Source organism: Carlito syrichta, unplaced genomic scaffold, assembly GCF_000164805.1.
Source record: "Carlito syrichta isolate Samal-C Ts95f unplaced genomic scaffold, Tarsius_syrichta-2.0.1 Scaffold306510, whole genome shotgun sequence".
NCBI classification, from domain to species: Eukaryota; Metazoa; Chordata; class Mammalia; order Primates; family Tarsiidae; genus Carlito; species Carlito syrichta.
Window position 1 is genome coordinate 513890 of NW_007250606.1, and position 8185 is coordinate 522074.

Genomic DNA, 8185 nt, shown 5'->3' on the forward strand with positions numbered 1-8185 from the left:
TGCACTCCAGTCTGGGTGACAGAGTGAGACTCCAACAAAAAAAAAAAAAAAAAAATTGGGTTCCCTAAGTTTTGGGTTTCTCTTCTGTAACACAACCCACTGCACGTACAGGTGACATCTGGCTCCATTTGTGTTGCTCTGTGAGATTTGAGGCTTGGGGGAACTGATACAAAATTGCTGATACTCTAGCTAACTGCTATTGCCGTGAGAATAAAAATGTCCTTCATCTCTGACACAGAAGTCTCATGTCTTCTATTAGCATCATGAAACAGAAACATGATACTTCTTGGTAGCATGCTCCCTCCTTTCCCACCTCATCCCACCATGCAAGTATAAATTATTCTTAAATTCTGCTCTCATATTATCCTGGTTACAGACTTTATCACAATATTTAGTTTTCATACAATTTTTGTGTAACTGTGTCTCTAACATCAATCAGTGTCTGGAACACATTTGGTACTCAGAACTCTGTTGAATAAGTGACTGTGGCCAGCCCTCAGCAGTTCCTCTAAGTTTTTTCCCGTTGCTGGCATATGTCCAAAGGAATGTCCAGTGCTCTTGGCCTTAGTTCTGAATATCCTGTGCTCCTCTCTACTGCAAACCCTTCACCACTTCTCCTTTCCTGCCTCTTCAATCCTGGTACCTGAGTTACTTCTGGCTCTTGTTTCCTAACTCTTCCTCTTTGTTGGATGCTGTACTAGTAACTAATCTTCCCTTGAAAGTCCCTCAGGACCTCTCTGCTCAGTTTCCACTTTTTTAGACAACGACCAGGAGTGAAGAAAATTTTCATTCTATCACTTAACATATTAGTTATGCATTGTGTTAAATGCAAATTCAGATAAACATGTCCTCAACCCAGTGGTAATAAATGTAGGCTATACAAGGACAGCCCCAGGACTTCGTAATCCTCTCCCAGAGACCTTTTTCTAGATTGCTCTCTATTTAATCAGCATTTTGGTATAGCAATTCGTTATTCCTTCAGTCAACAAATATCTCTTAAGTTTCTCTTAATTGCAAGGCAGTGACCCTTACACTGTGAATTACACAAGGATGAATCAGATATAATTTGTGCCCTCAGATGCTTACTGGCTGGTAGTGATAAAATATGTACGTTATGTGCTACAAAAATACTGTAAGATTTCAGACAAGATAACATTTGAGTTATCCTTGAAATATAGTTAAGACTTGGAAAGGTCTCAATTATAGTATGGCTACAAAGGGTATGGAGAGTATTTAGGGTTAGGAAAGAGACTGAAAATTGGCAGGATGATTCAAGTGTGGTTGGGCAGACACCAGATTGTTCACTATGACCTGAGTGTTGAATTCATATAGGAAAAAATTGACTGTAAAGTTGTAATGGTGGGTTGGGACCAGATCAGAGGGCCACTAGAATTAAGAAATTTGGACCAGGCTGAGTGGCTAACATCTATAGTCCCAGCACTTTGAGAGGCTGAGGTGGGGGATCACTTGAGGCCAGGAGGTTGGGACCAGCCTGGCCAACATAGTGAGACTCCATCTCTACAAAAAAAATTTTTTTAGAAAATTAGCCAGACATGGCAGCACATGCCTGTATACCTACTATTCAGAAGGTTGAAACAGGAGGGTCTCTTGAGCCCAGGAAGTCGAGGCTACGGTGAATTAAGATTGTACCACTGTGCTCCAGCCAGGGTGGCAAAAAAGATTAAGAAATATGTAATGAACATTTAGGCATTTTATGAACAATGAGGACAATTTGTAGGTAATGAAGAGGCTCTGAAAGTTTTTTGATCAGAAGAAAAACTTGATCACAGGAAAATTCACCTGGTAGTGACTATAAAAATGAATTGGAGAATGAATAAGATTGGAAGGTTTTTTGGAAGTCTGTTGAGAGTTTGCAGTGGCTCAGGTGAGAGGCTTAAGAGCAGAAACATGGGCAGTAGCAGGAGAAACCAAGTGAATAGCAGATTTTATTTTATTTTATTTTCATTTATTATTATTGTTTTTTGAGTGGGAGTCTCACTCTGTCGCCCAGACTGGAGTGCGGTGGCCGCTCCCGGCCACTGCAGCCTCAACCTGCTGGGCTCCCGCAATCCTTCCACCTCAACCTTCCAAGTAGCTGGAACTACAGGCATGTGCTACCACACCCAGCTAATTTTTTTTTTTTTGATTTATTGTAGAGATGAGGTCTCACCAAGTTGCCCAGTCGGGTCTCGAACCCGCGGGCTCAGCAATTCACTCACCTCAGCCTCCCAAGGCGCGGGATTACAGGCTGAGCCACTGATCCTGGCTGGATAGCAGATTTTAAAAAGGTTTCAGAGAGAAAGTTGGCAACAGAGCATCCTTAGTTAGAGAATGGACGCTCAAATGTTACCTTGCGTAATCCTTTTAACATTCAATCAAGTCCGTAAGAATTTCTTCATTGGCCGGGCTTAGTGACTCAGCCTATAATCCTAACACTTTGGGAGGCCGAGGTGAGTGGATTGCCTGAGCCCGCGGGTTCGAGACCAGCCTGGGCAACTTGGCGAGACCTCGTCTCTACGATAAATAAAAAATTAGCCGGGCGTAGTAGAGTGCACCTGTGGTTCCAGCTACTTGGAAGGCTGAGGCAGAAGGATCACCAGAGCCCAGCAGGTAGATGCTGGGGTGGCCATGAGTGTGCCACTGCACTCCATTCTGGGCGACAGAGTGAGACTCCACCTCAAAAAAAAAAAAAAAAAAGAATTTCTTTTTTTTTAGTTCATAAAGATATCATGAGATGTGGGTCATTAAATGTCTTATTGAAATAAAAATGTGTTTTGCTTTTCCATTTTTCTTGATCTACACTGATTCACATATTCTTATCATATATGAGTTTTTGCCTCACTATCATCCCTGCCTTTCCTGTGCATTTACATGCAATTTTAAAAATTGCGGTAAAAATACATAACAAAAATTATCTTCAGGGATTTTTATTTTATTTTTATTTTATTTTTGCTATGTTGTCCAGGCTGGTCTCAAACTCCTGGCCTTAAACATTTCTCCTGCCTCAGCCTCCTGAAGAGTTTGGGACTACAGACACCACCACGCCAACTTTTCTTAAAAATTTTTAAGTGGACAGTACAGTCTTGTTAACTCTATGTGCATTGCTGTACAACAGATCTCTAGAACTTTTTCCATTTTGCATGAATAAAACTCCATATCTATTGAATAAATTCCTGTTTCCCTCTCCCCATTCCCTGGTGGCCATCATTCTACTTTCTGTTTCTATTAGTTTGATTATTTTAGGTACTTCATATAAGTGGAATCATGCAGTATTTGTCATTTTATGATTAGTTTATTTCACTTAACATAATGTCCTCAAAGTTCATCTACATTGTAACATATGATAAGATTTCCTTTTTTAAAAGAATAACACAACAAAATATTTTCATGTTTTAATATTCCACATGGTTCTTTTTTAATTTTAAAAAATCAACTTATTTGACAAAGAAAAATTGTAAATATTTATTGTGTACAACATGATGTTTGGAAATACGTATATATTGTGGCATGGCTAAACGAAGGTAAATAATCTGTATTACTTCATACAAGGGGTCTTCAAAAAGTTCATGGAAAATATGTGTCATGAAGAAACTATGCCTGGATTTCAAAATTCCATATGATTCTTAAGGCTGAATAATAGTCCATAATTTCCTTTGTTTTATTGATGAACATTTAGGTTATTTTCACAACTTGGCTATCGCAAGTAATGTTGCAATGAACATGGAGCATGCAAATATCTCTTTACGATCCTTCGGAGTAGGAATTAGTCACACACTGAACAATGACATTTTGATCAATGATGGACCTACATATATGACAGTGGTACCAAAAGATTGTAATACCATATTTTTTCTAGCCTTTTCTATGTTTAGATACACAAATAACATTGTGTTACAACTGCCTACAGTATTCAGTACAGTAACATGCTGTACTGGTTTGTAGCTTAGGAGCAATAGGCTATCCCATATAGCCTAGGTATGTAGTAGGCTATGCCATCCAGGTTTGTGTAAGTACACTCTATGGTGTTTGCACAATGACAAAATCACCTAGAGACACATTTCTCAGAACATATTCCTGTCATTAAGCAACACATGACTGTATACCCAAAAGTGGGACTGATAGGTTATATGATAATTCTATTTTACTTTTTTGAAGAATCTCCATACCATTTTCCATAGTAGTTGCACTATTTTACCATCCCAACAGTTACAACTAACTTTCAAAATAACCCATTTTAAGGCTGGGCATGGTGGTTCACGCCAGTAATTCCAGCCTGATGTGAGAGGATTGCTTGAGCCCAGGAGTTCGAGACCAGCCTGGGCAACATAGTGAGACCTATTCCCTACAAAAAATTAGCCAAGTGTGGGTGGCGCAGGTCTGTAGTCCCACCCAGGAGGCTGAGGCAGAAGGATTACCTGAGCTCATGAGGTTGAGGCTGTGGTGAGCCATGATTGTACCACTGCATTCCAGCCTGGGTGACAAAGTGAGGCCCTGACTCAAGACAAACACACACATACACACAATAAAAAACCCATTTCAGAATGTTTCTGATGACAAATATTATTAAGCTCCTCAGGAGTGATTACTAAAATTTGAAAATCATGGCAGGTGATCGTCATCCAGGCCTGGTTTTCTAACAACATAGTAGGAACTCAATAAATATTTGTAGGCCGGGTTTGGTAGCTCAGCCTATAATCTCAGCATTTTGGGAGGCCAAGGCAAGTAGTTTGCCTGAGCTCTCAGGTTCGAGACCAGCCTGGGTAACTTGGAGAGCCCTTGTCTCTATAATAAATAAAAACGTAGCCAGCCATGGTAGTGTGTGCCTGTAGTTCTGGCTACTTGGAAGGCTGAGGCAGAAGGATTGCCAGACCCCAGCAGGTCGACACTGGGGTGGCTGTGAGCATGCCACTGCACTCCAGCCTGGGCGATGGAGTGAGATTCCAACTCTAAATAAATAAATAAGTATTTGTTGAAGAAAAACAGAACAACTCTCCACACTTTCACTGCCTGTTGCCATCTATATGATTCATAAACTTCTACAAATGGTCCTATGATTTTGTAGAACCAGACACTGTTTAGAAGTCAGAAGACTTGAAGACATTTGGCACACCTCTATAATTTGATAGGCGAAGTTATATGATTTTTTTCCCCCCAGAGTTGGGCCAGAGACTTGAATTTATTAAATAAATCTAATTCTTATTTTTAACCTACCCTCGGATTTCAGTTCTATTTTAATTATATAGTCTCTACTCATTCCAATCTAAAAATAATTGTTCTTGTTTTAGAATATGAAAGCAAAATAGGGCTTAGCTAGTTGTTTATCTCAATGAAATTTATCTTCCAAGGGGTAGTTTTGGGACGTTAGACACTCAAGCACTTCTAACTTCTTTCAGGACCAGCTTAGGAACTACTGAAAGAAGTCATTAGAGTCACAGCCAGCATACTCGCCTAACAAATTTGTAAAATTTGACTCTTAAAAATTTGAATTTTAAAAAATCAAGCCCATCATGAAAGGACAGGGATTTGCCACTGTTGGAAATCTTTATTTACTAAATAATAACAATGAAAATTATGAATAGAGCTATGCACCAGTTATTTTCCATGTATTATATTATATGTGATATAATACAGGGATAAATAAAACGTTTCTCCCAAAGGTAATTGTTCATTTCAGAGCACTCTTCAGAGATGTTTTCAAACCAGTGCTGCATCTGATGGGGCCAGGAAGGATAAGAATCATGCCCCAAAGCCGGGGCTTATCACCTGGAGATGCCTCCAGTGGAGCTGGCAAATCTCTGAAGTGGGAAAGTCAGATTTCCCTCCACAGGGCCTCAGTGTGTGAGGGAAGGAGGAGGATGGGCAGGGAGCCATCAGGGGAGAAGTCTCCGGCCTTTCCACGTCTCTCAATACCATCTTTCCTTAGGTATTATACTTACTTCCATTAAGCAGATTATGTTTGAGAGCATGGGTAACATGTCTATATAAAACTGAAACTTGGCCAAATGTGGTGGCTCACGCCTGTAATCCCAGCACTTTGGGAGGCTGAGGCAGGAGGCTCATTTGAGACCCTGAGTTTGAGACTATCCTGGGCAACACAGCGAGATCTTGTCTCCATATAAATAACAAAACTTGAACTCCAGTCTGTTAGATACCAAAAACCAGGCTTTTAACTACTGCATTGTTACCTACTATATGCAAGGCACTGTGCAGAATGGGGATTGTGGTTCATTCCAGAACTGAGTAACAAGCCCTTAAAAAGCTTATGCAGTATAGTACATGATATAAGACAAGTATAAGACATGATGGAAAATGTAAGTATTCGAGGAAGACATGTACTGTTTTATTCAAAGAAGTGTGCTATAAATGCTGAAGTCAACAGGAATAGACGTTTAAAAAGAAAAGGGGAAAAAAAAGAAATTTAAATTAAAAGCAGGAAGGGTTATACAGTAGAGACAGCAACAAATTTAAAATCAAAAGACATAGATTCCCAGTTACCACTTACTAATGATCTTGGGTCTCAGGTTCTCCAACTTAAAACTGAGATAATAATATCTCTGCCTACTTCACCAGGTTATGGCGAGAATCAAATGAGTATTTATGAAAGTTTTGAGCATCCTGCAAATTTTATACAGTATGGTATAATTACATCATCAGAGTAAGTCTATTGCTGCCCAACATGGAACAGTGAAGATATGTCATAAGAGTTTCATAGGCTTGTTTAATCTCATCATATTATTTTACTTCATATTTATGCAATGCTATAGTCTTCCCCAATGTAACTCAAGGTACAAAGCCATCTTGTAAGAGTTGAAATGTTAAAGAAAAGGCAAGTGGCAGTTTAAAAAAAAGTTATTTTCTTGCCTTTTAGCATATCTTTCCCCTCCTCCAGCCTTTATACTTCTGATTTATTCAAGATAGATAGCATAAAACCATCTTATTAGCAATTTTTATCCAGGAAATATGAGCACTTAGAGTTGATTGAAAGGAAGCTGGCAGAAGGGGAAGTCAAGAGGGAGAAGAATGTCATACAATTAAAAAAAAAAAAAACTGGTTTAACAGCAAACAGGAATATCATTTTGTGTAAGCCTGAATTATCAAATATTTAAAATATCCTTGCAAATGTTTCCTTTTATTAACTCTAAACTTTTCCTTCTTTCCATGCACCTTTACACTAATGCTCAGAAACAGTTCATATTCACCTAAATTACAAGTTAAGGTTTGGGGAACAATATAGCTAAGGGTTATTACTGTCTTACATGCAGTTAAGTTGAAATTGCTAAATAGACCGATCCTTATTATAAGTTTCAGAGGAAGGCAGTGCTGTCCTAATGTTTTAAACTGTTGACGTTCCAACCCCTTCTTCATCAGGAGGATTTCTAAAACATGCTAAAGGCAGGTAGCGTGTTTATGCCTTAGTGACAAAAGCTAGATTTCTGTCAGCAGCTTTCATTAAGACTAGCTTTTAGCCTGTGCCCTCATCATGTGCTACAGATTTAGTTTTGGATTAGCAAATGTTAATCCACATGTAAACGCTCTCTATGATCCACACATGTTTAGCAATCGGATTACTTTCTTTAAATGTATGTTTCAACTCCTCTTGCTATCCTTAATTAATTTTAGGAGATATGAACAAATTCGCATTTGTGCCGTTCCTAGCCAGTTTTAATGTATAACCAGGTAATCTATCAAAGCCTGGCCCCCCACTGCAAGCTCAGAGAATCTAGAAATCCCCTGATTTCGCCTCTGCTCTCGGCACAGGGCCTTTTGTGTGCACAGTTCTCACAAATTAAAGAACTTAACTAACTTGTGGAAGAGATAATAAAACGTCTTCCCCAAAGGTAATTGTTCATTTCAGGGCACTCTTCGGAGACGTTTTTAAGCCAGTGCTGCATCTGATGGGGGCAGGAAGGATAAGAACCGTGCCCCAAAGCGGGGGCTTATCACCCGGAGATGCCTCCAGTGGAGCTGACAAATCTCTAAAGTGGGAAAGTCAGATTTCCCTCCACAGGGCCTCGGCGTGTGAGGGAAGGAGGGGGATGGGCAGGGGGCCATCAGGGGAGAAGTCTCCGGCCTTTCCACGTCTCTCAACACCATCCCTCCCGCCACCCCGCCCCCTCTCCCCCGATCCTAAACTAGCCGGCGGGAGAGGGGCCCCGGGGGCTGGCGGGGCCGGCAGGCTCGGCCT